The sequence below is a fragment of the Gavia stellata genome, chromosome 7 (assembly GCF_030936135.1).
Source record: "Gavia stellata isolate bGavSte3 chromosome 7, bGavSte3.hap2, whole genome shotgun sequence".
In the NCBI taxonomy this organism is placed as follows: domain Eukaryota; kingdom Metazoa; phylum Chordata; class Aves; order Gaviiformes; family Gaviidae; genus Gavia; species Gavia stellata.
The window spans coordinates 40,917,063-40,928,456 of record NC_082600.1 but is presented as its reverse complement, the minus strand read 5'-3'; the positions used below and the strand labels follow the sequence as shown (position 1 = coordinate 40,928,456).

At 48.1% G+C, this 11,394-nt stretch overlaps 1 protein-coding gene across 3 annotated transcripts in view; it reads left to right on the top strand.

Annotated features, from left to right (window-relative positions):
* Positions 1 to 816: 816 nt before the first annotated feature.
* DPF3 (double PHD fingers 3) overlaps positions 817 to 11,394 on the top strand; it is a 161,876-nt gene continuing 151,298 nt past the window's right edge. For all 3 annotated transcript variants that reach the window (XM_059819179.1, XM_059819182.1, XM_059819180.1), the window contains exon 1: positions 817 to 827. The gene's annotated coding sequence lies outside the window, so the exon portion shown is untranslated. The remainder of the gene's footprint in view (positions 828 to 11,394) is intronic.

Below are 11,394 nucleotides of genomic sequence, written 5' to 3'. Positions count from 1 at the left end.
CTCCCTCACCGCGTGAGTACGTGTCCGGTGAAACGCGGGTCAGGGCTCTTCCCCCCGCGTCTCCTTGTGCCGAAAGCCGGGGACCGGCTCCCGGCGCGCCAGCAGTTGCTCTGCGGGAGAGCCGGGCAGGGCAGAGCCGGGCCGGTCGGTCGGTCCGGCCGGCCCGCGCCTTATGTAAGGGCGCAGGGGCTGTGGGCCGGGATGGCTGACAGGGAGACAGGGAAATTCCTGGGGGAGGGGGAGCGGGAGCGGCGCTGCCCTGGAGCCGCTGCCAGCGCCGGCAGCTCCCGGAGACCTGGCGGCGAGAGCGGCTTTGGAGAACGGGAAACAGCCCGGGAAGGGCGCTACCGGGGAGCGGGAGGGGCGAGCGGGGCGGCGCGGGGTGGTTTCCCCGGCGGGGCACGCCGCCTGGGAAACGAGGGGCAGCGGCGGCGGCGCGAAGGGAGGAGGAGCGAGCCCGGCTTTCCCTCTCCCGGCGCGGTGCGTTAGCGCTGGAGCCGGAGAGCCGCGGGAAAGTCTCCCCCTGCCCGCCCTCGCCCCCTCGAGCCCCCCGGCGCGGCGGCGGCGGCCCCGCCGACGGGCGCTGCCCCTTTAAGACCTGCTCGCCGCCAGTTCCACGGAGAGGGAGTGACCTCTGGGCTTTGACAGCTCCCCTAATAACTAGCAGAGCCCTGGCTCCGCCCGCGGCGCCGGATTGGTCGGCGGGCCGGTATGCTGCGGTCTGATTGGCTGGCCGCTTCCCCTCAGCGAACCTTTAGAACTCCGAGACACAATATTCTGTTACATTGTAGCAAAATGGCGACTGTCATTCACAACCCCCTGAAAGCGTAAGTAGGAATCAAAAATGTACATATTCCGCGTGGTTTAAATATGAAAAAAGGCGCCTTTCCGGCGCCGGCTGCCAGCCTGAGCCGGGTGCCGGCAGCCTCCCGGCGGGTCCCTCCTTCCGCCCTCCTTTCTGCCCCAGCTACTCGCTCATTTTTTGTGCAACACATCCCCGCGGCTCGCGCCGAAATTAACGAGGAAAAATTGTTCGGCTCGCGCGCCGGTTAATTGGGCGCGGAGGGGGGAGGCGGCGGCGGGCTACCCGCCGCTCCCGGAGCGCGGCGCGGGGACGGCAACGGCGACGTCCCGCGGGGGTGCGCGCGCTTGACAGCGTCCTGCCCCCGCTGTCCGGGCGGGCTCGCCCCGCCGCCGCGCCGGGGTCCGGCGGGGGGAGGACCGGCCCGGGGTGGGGGGGGGGGGGCTCGGTGCGCCGTGCCTCCGCGCTGCGGCCGCAGCTCGGAGCTGCCTCCGCAAATCTTTGCGGAGTTGGGATGACTTGCCGAGGGGGAGCGAAGCGGCCCCCTCGCTTCTCGGCTGAGCGGCAGGGGGGGGGGTGGCACGGGCGGTCGGAGAGCGGGGCGGCGGGGGCACTGCCGGCGCACCTCGGCGCTTGTGCGGGAGGGAGGGAGGGAGGGAAGCCGACTTGCGTGAAATGAATGACTCGGGACTGCCGGCCGTGGATTTGGGGCAGGAAGTCCGGAGATCTCTTTTGCATATGACAGGCTTTCGCTTTTCAAAGTGGCAGAGAGAGTTGATGGCGTTTCCATCTTGAGAGTGGGCACAAGCAGCCAAGGGCTGCTCGGAGGGGGTCGGACCCGCTGCTGGCGGGGGACACAGAGAGGGAGCGAGCGGGTGCGCGGGAGGGGGCAGGTGCCTCTGCCGCGGAGGTGTTCCGGGGCTCCCGATCTGGAAAGAAGGCCGGTTTAGGAAGGGGACGGCGGGAGCCGCTTGTCGTCTTCTGGATCGCGTCCTTTATTTTCCTTGTGGTCTGCAGCGCACGCCGTTAATCCCTGAAGGCATTAGGGAGAGTGGGATTTGGCACCGTGTCTGGGGAGAGGAGCTGTCTTAACCTTTCTAAAACGACTTCTCTGCTAACGGGGGCAGCACTCTTGCTAATAAAGCAAGGAAGCAGAGTACCTGGCGGTGACGCTTCGTTTGCACTTTCAGGCTGCGTGAGTGGGTGTTTTTATACGTTGGAGTTTTCAGAGATGAAATTAGGGCTGCGAGGTTTTCCTTTTTTTTTTTTTTTCTTCTCCCTTCCTCCCCCCGCCCGACTCAAGTCTCTCTGGCTGGAGTTGGAAAAACACTTGAAGGTTTTTCCAGGGATTCCTGCTGCTGTCTCTCCGCGATCCGGAGGGAAAGGAAAGCCTCGAGCTGGGAAGGGGTGCTGACATGTTTATCAGCTCTCCTACTCCGTCCTGGCAGAAATCTTTTGCTTTCATTTACCCGTCCTCTCGGTAGCACCTTATAAAAATCCGGGGGGAGAGGGCAGCGCAGTTGTCAGGGTGTTAATCAAAGAAGTCCGAGTACCCTGACGGGGGGTGGTGGGCCCGTTTGACGGCAGGTTTAATACTTGTGCAGACGAGAGCAACTTCTCCCCGTGCCCCCCCCGCCCCGGCCGCCGGGCGTTGCTCAGGCGCAGGCAGCGCGCCCCGCGCACCCCGGGGCCCGAGAAGCGCGCCACCGGGGGCCGCACCGCACGGCTCCTCACCTGGGCTGGGAAAAGCCACCTAGGTTTGTGCCATTCGCGAGTGTTGCCGGTAGCGAGGAAGCCCGGGCTCGGTGGCCTCTGGGGACGGCGGGGGAGAGGCGGGGAGCGCCCGGGGAGCGGCGAGCGGCCGTGGCCCGAGGAGCGGGGCGCCGCCGGGGGAGCCCCGCCGGAGGACGGGACCTCGCCTCGCACTTCGTGAGGCCGTGGGGCTCCCAACACTCGCGGCGGATGGCCGGAGAGGGCGGATCCTGCCGAAGGGCTGCTTGCGCCGAAATGAATCGGGGGCCCGATCCCGCTGCTGCTGAAGTCGGGGAGGGCAGGATTAGGCTCTTTATAATTAGCTCTCTTCTCCTCCCCTGGCCCCTGGGGGGTGTGAGAGGAGGAAACAATAGACATCAAGTGCTGGGTTCGCTTTTCTCTGTGTGCCTTTTAAAGTACTAATGCTATGTGGAGGAAACAGAATTGGTACTGGCTGTCTGACACCATCTGCATTTTTTATTAACAACTTGTTTAATAAAACATTTTACAATTTTCACTTATTCTTTAAAGTTGCTGATCGGGAAACAATACACATGTAAGTAAATTATGCATGGGATAAATTAGGACAAAAGCAGCAGGACACATAATAGGGGAAGGGATGCAGTGCACAGTATTTTATCCTCATGTGTCCTTCCTGACAATGAAAGGGAGCTGAATGACATTTGCATTTCCTCTCTCTGCGTTTTGATTGTATCTCAAAACCCACAAACGCCCCCTACAGAAACTGGCCACACAAAGGTTTTGCTCTGAGATGGGGGACAATGTAGAGACTGAGAAATCCTAGCTCAGGTATCAAGCAGCTCTCTGTGTGTGCTTGTGCATTTAAGTGTGTCCAATACTCAGTTTATCTCCGGCACTTGGACACATATGTGGCCTTGTTCATGCTAGACTAGTCTCTCAGGATAACGTATTCCAGTGTACCTGAGCATCTGTGGGAATACACTAAATAAAATAGCCCGGTGCGTGGTGTCCCTTATTAATGATTGGCACCTCCTTACACTCAGCTTGCCTCTTTCTCCATTTAGCGCTCTCTTCTCACTTTCTGGTTCTCTTTCGGTGCTTTCATCCTTTTGCTCTTCTCCCCTTCACTTCCTCTGGTGATCCAATCAATCTGACACGACTGCCTATTATTTCTGCCATTTAATACCTTGTTTACCAACATGGTGCTACAGGCAAAAATATCAGAGATCTAAGTTTAACAGATCTGCAAGGGAAAGGCAGCAGGTGTCTGGATAAACACATTCTTCTTCATCTGTAGAAAAGGCAGTATTCAGATAGCTTTGACAGGACAGCGGTGGATTTGAAGTGCTGGATTTGTTGGGTTGGTTTTTTCCACTAGTTTGTGTACCTATGTCCATAGTTTTTCTTTCCATCTTCCTCTGCTTTGGATATCTTAATGTTAGAGACATTTGAGTGGTGCAGTAGAAGAAACAAATGCAGTTTAAAAAGTATTCTGAATTACTTCAAATGTCAGTCAGAAATCTCAACAGACTTTGTAAACATTAATTAATTAAACTCTCAACGCCCCTGTGAAGAAAGGATTATTGCCTTTGTTTTATGGATGGCTAAAGTAGGACAAAGTGGTTCAGAAACTTTCTAATTTGGAGATCAAGTCTATAGTGCAGCTGTTCAACTTCCAGTCTTAGCATCTAGTCCCATTTCCTCCATCTCTGCCTTATTAGCAATGTGCATATGGTACCATAATGCATTTAATGTAATTAAGAACTTGTAATTTACAAAGTCTTATCTAGAAGCAGAGCTGGTTTCTCCCCCACCCCTTCTCTGTCTTTACTCCCACAGCTGACTTTTATTTCAGGTTGTCAATTAAACATACTCACTGGAACATATGTTAGGCTATTGCCTTTTCTGCATGTGAGATTCCCTCATGTCGTATAGCTCTCTGCCTGGATGCTAGCAAGAGGAGCTGTTGCCTTCCAGTAGTTTGGCCTTGGAGTAGCAGTGCTGGTGCTCTCCCTTTCTTTTGCTCAAGACAGCCTCTGGGACAAAAGAGGCTAACTCAGGCTCAAATGCTAGGCTAGGTCACTGGCATGCTGACTGTATTGTCAGATAACTTTGATGTGCTTGGGGACACTTATTCCCTGCGAGGTGTTTGGGGACCAGATCATTGCAGACCTGTGTGCGGAGTGTTAGAGCTGACCTTATAAACCCTGCCAGGCCTCTTCTGTCTCTGCATTCCCACTGCAAACACACAGCAGCGGTCGGTTTTCCAATTGCTGTACCTTCTCAGATAAAATTGCCTTGACAGCCAGCTCCAACCCCTGGGCTGCCAAATGGCCGTCCTTGTGATGATGAATTCCGTGGCATGAGCCACCTGTGAAGAAATGATCTGTGCTCGCATCCCTGTTTCATGTCGGCAACAGACCGGTGTGGGTCTTGGGGTCTTGTATGGCAAGAGTGTTTCATTAGTGATAACTTGGGCTTGAGTTCAAGCTGCGGACCCTTAACTGGAAGGTCCTGTATCCCATTACCCATCCCTGAAACAGCCCTACGTCCTGATTAAGTGCTGATGAAGACTGATTTTTTAATTTTTTTTTGGATGTTGTTGCATAAGCATCTGGTTGCTGATTTTTAATATTAAAGTGGAAGTATAATGTGCAGTGCTGCTTTCAGCAGGTGGAAGCAATAAAATAGACGGACAGTTAGGTTGCCAGTTCAGTGTTTACAAGTGATGTGGAGGTGATTTTAATGTGGCTTTGCAGAAGGGAATTTTCTTCTGCTTGACAGAACAGGGTTGTTGGGCACGTTAAATCGTGTACCAAAATCTCTACAGCATTTCCAATGTGGCTCTGAAGTCACTTAAAAACATAAATGAGCCCTGGTGTGACACATTTCAAACCAAAACTGTTGTCCACATGAAAACTGTATTTGCTGTATCTGAGCACCAGCCTTCAGAGAAAATGAGGGATGGATGTTATTTTATTTATGCAAAGAAACATGAGCATAAACCCAAAGTCATTGGGGGGTAGAGAAGCCAAGTTAAGAAGACCTGAGGATACCCTGGTTTGAAGATGATAGAGTCTGATAAATGATATGATACTAGTTACAGTGTTATGTCTGGTTCCATGAGTTGCTTGTGCATGACTAGTTGTTGCAGTGCTTTTGTAATTTTGTTTTGTTGGTGTTCTAGCCTTTCACAGTCTCTCCAGTTGAGTAGATGGATGGAGGTTTGTATCACAAAATTGTCGCGGAAGAAAAATTTTTTAAATCATTATTTGTGGTGTGTGAAAGCAATATTGAACTATTTGGGTTGGGCTACAGAGGCCCAAAGGTATGATTTTTTGGAGGGTGTAATAATTTCAAGGTAAGCACATGTCCAAAGGGCTGGGTGCATAATGCCTGTTAGATTGGATTCACAGTGTCCGAGCGGGAATAGTTTACCCAGACCAAGCAGAAGTCTGGTACACAAAGCAAAATGGGGCTCTGTCTTCAGTCTCAGTCATGGTGAAGGTAATGTGGCTCATCCTTTGTGTAGCCTAATGAAAATGGATTTCTTCCTCTGCTTTCCTAAAACTGGAATTGTGGTATTTGGAGGTTGCTCTCAAGAGCAGACTTTGTCCATCTTGCATGTCTGTCTTCTGCAGTTTATAACAGTTGGCTGTACCTCTGCTGTCCCAAAATGAGGCATTCCAATGCCCCCATTGGCTGTGAATAAACCATCTTTTAGGATTATTGTTTGCTGAGCCTGGTGTTTTCTCACTCTGGTTTATCTTTCATGTCAGAGCTGAATTTCTTTGCTTGGTAGATCAATTTTACAATCTTGGTATTTATTCTGGGCTCATCACTGTGTTGTCTGTATGTGATGTTGCCTTGAGCAAGAACCATCCCTGTATTGTTTATCCCTGAGGACTTGTAGGAGTGGAATGAATCTGTTTCGGTAGTTGACGTTTTTCTCCCTTGGACAGACCGACCTCTGATCTGAGGATTCCCTGGCTGGGGTGACATACTCCCACATGCAGAGAAGCAGCAGCAAAGCAACATTGCTTAAGGCCTGTTCCGAGGGCTTCATTAGGACTGTACTGCTCTTCTGGCTTTGCCTGGCAGTTTTGCCCAGGATGCAGAGGCTGAGGTGTGTTAATCGCTTCCTTAGCGTACATCCCACTCTTAGCACTGGTTTGTTTCTTTTAAGGAAAGTTATCTCATCAACACAATCTAAAAGAAAGCATACTTTTAAAATCCTTTTTTTTAAAACAGAATTTTTCAGGTGGAAGTACTTCTTTCTTGTCTTTAAAAACTTCTCTGCAATTTGTGGAACAAACCCAAATACACTGAACTAGTGTGTGAGAAGCAGAAAGTGGTTTTGCTTTCTTCTTTCTTATTTCAAAAGAAAGAACAAAACTGCCCAGTGTGTTTTCACTGTCTAAACTGAGTGACATATAACACAAATATCATAAGTGAATGCTTGAATACCGAATGTTTAAGATTCTTATTTGTCTTTAATAGCCTAAATTATTAGAAGTATGATACTTTTTTTTAATTATTAGAAGTATGGTACTTTTTTTTTAATTGTTATATATGGTTTATTTCCCAGCAGAACATATTTTAACCACAGATTCCCAACAGATGTCTCAGAGAAGAATAATGCAGTGTCTGAATGGCTGCTGGCAAATATCTTTCTCACACCCCCATCCCCTCCAGTATGGGAACAGCAGGAGTGTGTCAGCATGTGGCTCAGTTTTCAGGTTACCTGCCTGAGCCGGGTGCGGTCAGAGAGTTGCAATTCCAGCTGCATGGAAGGTTTTACTGGCACCCCAGCACTGTCTGAGGGGAGGCTTCACAGAGAGTCAGTGGAGCAGCCAGAGCAGGGCAGGGACGAGTGCTGATGAGTGTGCACTAGGTGGCTGTGATCAGCAGCGTGTGCTTGCCAAATCCTGAGTCATTAATTTCGCGTTCTGCTGAGCTGTAGCTGGGAGACAGTCCCCTGCTCAGGTGTTGATGAGGACAGTGACTACATCAATGTTACTCTTCTGGTGAGAAAGGCTGGAAGTGGTATTTAATATTGCAGTCCCTTGTGGCAGAACTGATCCAGTCTAACTGAGGATCATCTCTCCATTCAGACAACACCGTGAGTTGTATCCGTCTGACATCTGATAGTGCTGTCCTTGCTTTCTGATAATTTTTATAAATTAATATAAAATGCCAACTGTAACTTGTGTATGAAATCTTAGTATGCAAAAGAAAAGAACCCCACATAACTTATAGTTTCTCCCCCTTGTTTCTTCTCAGATTCCCCCTTGTGATACAAGATACAAGGCCTTGGTTAAGATGTTGTGCTCAACAATGTCTCTACAAACACATGGCTTAATGCTTCCTGACTTGTAGGTCTCCAAAATCTAAATAGGTTGGACGGTGCAAAGAAAATCAGGTGCAGCACAGTGAAATAAGGCCATGTCCCGAGTTGGTTAATTCTAGTCTGCCCTACTGCATCAGCTGGCAGGGCTGATTTGATCTGATCAGATGCGGGCATGCTACTCCTGCCAAAACGCAAAGTACAGTGCTTATGCTGCTTTTATGCTTTGAGTTGGCTTCGTGTTAACCACAGGAAGATAGAATATGCCTGTTGGAACAAAATTTCCTCTTGAAAATGTTTTGGGTGCTTTTTGTGTTTTGGAAGAGTAAGTGAACACCAGTTCAGTGCTTTGTGTCATGTGGCTGTGAAATTTTTGGTCTGGTTCTAGGAAACTTGCAGTTTCTGGTGTTCCTGTGGATCTAGAGCCTAATGTGATTAGTCACAGAGTTGGGAGAAAAATTGAAATGGCCAGAGTTATAGCCCAGATAGTGAACTATCCAGTGAACAGTGCTATAAAGAAACTTATAATGCAGACACAAAGTTAGTATTTTTTCAAGGGAAAAGTAATGTCCGTATTTCCATTGCCTTCAAGAACAGTTCTGAAGGAAGTCATCCATGGATTTGTGACTGTTCAAGTATTTGGCCTCAATATTGTTTCCTGAGAGACTGTGTTTAGTCAATGATGGGGACAAATATATTTTATGTTTATGACTACTTTAAAACCTATGCAATCTGAATAAGGAATAAGGAAACAGTGGTTCAGAAAGCTGTTTTACTGCTAAGCTCCTTTGGTCTTGACTATGAATAAAAACTGCATCATGTTTGAGGCTGCTATCCTATTGAGTTTTCAGATAAATCACTCACCAGTGTCCAATATTGGAAATTAGAACCTGAGCCCACTTGTATCTACAAGCTTACCTTGATTGCTTTTGCTTTTTTTTTTTTTAAACTACCGAAGAGCATTTTGAAGACTGTAGGTTTTTGTGTTTTCTATGGACTCTTTTCCTTGAAGTTTTCAGTTCATGACCATGTACCTGTTGATGTGAAATATGGAATAGATCAGGAACACAATTTTAATTCAGAGAGTAGTACCTTTTAAAATTGGGGTAATGCAGGTTAAAAGGCATGTGAGATGTGGTGGGCGAGGGTTGGTGATGGGAAGACTCTGCAGTGAGCTCTTTCTCCGCAGGTGTGGTTCAGTTGCAGCGTTGAGGTATTTCTTCTACTGCTTCGTCGTATCTGACTGACCCTTTAATTTTTAGGAGGTGCTTCTCCAAAAAGGATGTGCCCCTCTGTTAATTTTGGTGACGTTAGTCTTCGGTGATCAAATGGCAGGTGGATGAAAGTGTTCTTAATACCTCCCCAGGTAGAATGGGGCCCTGAAGACTTCTTGCTTCTCTCTCTTCTCCTGTGCTGATACAAATGAATGGGAACTTGGTCAGGTTTGCTGTCAACATAGCACCAGCTAACAGGCATTCCTGAGGGTGAAATCTAACCAAAAAATGTTGATGGGGGAAATACATGGAAAACCCTTTTCAATTGTCTGTCACTAGATCTGATTTGTTTTTGATGATAGCCTCAGCTAAATGTTTTATCTTCTCCTAGCTTTCCTGTCCTCCGCCTCCCAAACTCCTCCATTGACCTCTACTAGCACAGTCCTAGCTGTTGATTTATCAGGGCAGGCTAGCTTAGCGCTGTGTGGAGATTGCTTTTAATTAACTCTCTTCGTTTTTTCCAACCTTCAGGGAGCAGCAACCCTTTAATGATTTTAATATTTTATCTGGATTTATACCCACCTTATGTGTTGTTTGTTCCTCTGCTTCCTCACATGTTCTTCCTGAGTCATTTCCCAAAATGAAATGTTTGTTTCGGGCCCCTCGCACAGGATCAGGAGGAGAGTTTTTAATGGATTCTGGACTGGGAGGATGGACTCTCTATGATCTACCCTGGTGTTGTGGAGGAGGATGGGCAGTATGAGGTGATGCATTTTGGTGCTGTCTTGCAGCAAGGCTCACTTCAGTCTTCTGCCTCCGTGTGCAGGGACAGGCAGCTTTGTTTCACACTTGCAGCATGGCAGATCAGAGCCTACTGAATTAAATCTGACCCCTGACTTGTTGTATGGCATAGATAAGTCATGAGGTTAGTTTCACAGTCAGGTATGACTCTCATGCTAGTCGGGCTGAGTAGAGGAGGCACTAATGTAATTACCTGTTGCTAAAATGTTGCTAACTTCCTGTGCATGAATACAGGTCTAAAGGAGAGTCCCTTTTTACTTGCAAAAGACTACCTTTGCCTACTGTGAGTAGCTCAACCAAGTGAGATTTCTTCAGACTGAGCAGAAAGCAGCTATACAAAATTTCTCCCAGCTGGAATTTTCTCTTTACAAATCCTACAATGAGGATTTCAAGAGGTTCCAGCATGGAAGAATTAGGAAAAATATATGTTATTTGTAATGTAAAGTATCTGTCACTTTTGTGCCAGAGCAGGAAGATGCTTTATAATCATGCTTCAAGTAAGCATCACAGTCCCTTTTGTGGGATTATTTTATCCATTCTTCTGATGGGAGGAATGGCATGCACTGACTGATTTGGTGATGGTCACGCTAGTCACACCGTTAACCATTGACAGAATTGGAGGTTTCGAAGCCACGTTGCTTTACTTTTGGTGTTGAGTGTTAGACAGTATATGAGTGATGTGTTAAAAGTGAATGGGAATCCTTCCTTGGTACCACTTCCATGGCCGAGCTGAAGTTAGGGGTATGGAGGAAGAGTGGGAAAGTGAGTTAAGACTGTCTGCCTGGTTCTGATGGAGGAAGTTCACTGATAAATGTCACTAAACCACCCTTAATGGCAGTGATTTATGCCTAGAGCTGATAAAGGCACTGTTAGGGTGCAAAGATTTTACCACGGAAATGAACCAGATTACACCAAGTGGCAGGTAGCTTTGCATTTCAAAATATACATGCTGCACACCAGACAGTCTGTTCAGTACAATTCCTGCATTGAATTCAAAGTCATTGGTGTGAGAATGGTTTGACTCAATTTATTTTACAAGGCTACTTGTAAGTACGTTAAAGTGTATTTAAAGCCCCATTGTTAAAATGGCAGAAGAAATGAAGAAGTTCCCACATGTAGCCCTCCCTTACTGCGGAAAGTGACTCTGAGACACTAGCTGAAAGGAACACAGTCGTGGGTGCTACTTACCAAAATATTGGCAGCGTATCACTGCATAAGACCATCTATGTCATCTGGTTTGTGGTTTGTGTTTGTGTCTTTCCTATCTTCCTCTGCAGTCCCCTTTACTTTAAAAAAATAATTGTTTGGGTGTATTTTTTTCCATGTTGTTGCTGCGATTCCACAGTAACTAAATCCTGGCATTCTCATCTGACCAAATTGCAAATGTATCTGGTTCAGGTATTCATTCTGCTGAGTAGATCTGGAAGTAAATTCCCTCTTCCCCTATTATTAACTTTCTAGTTTTGTTTCCACAACTAGCTTATCCACAAAGTCCT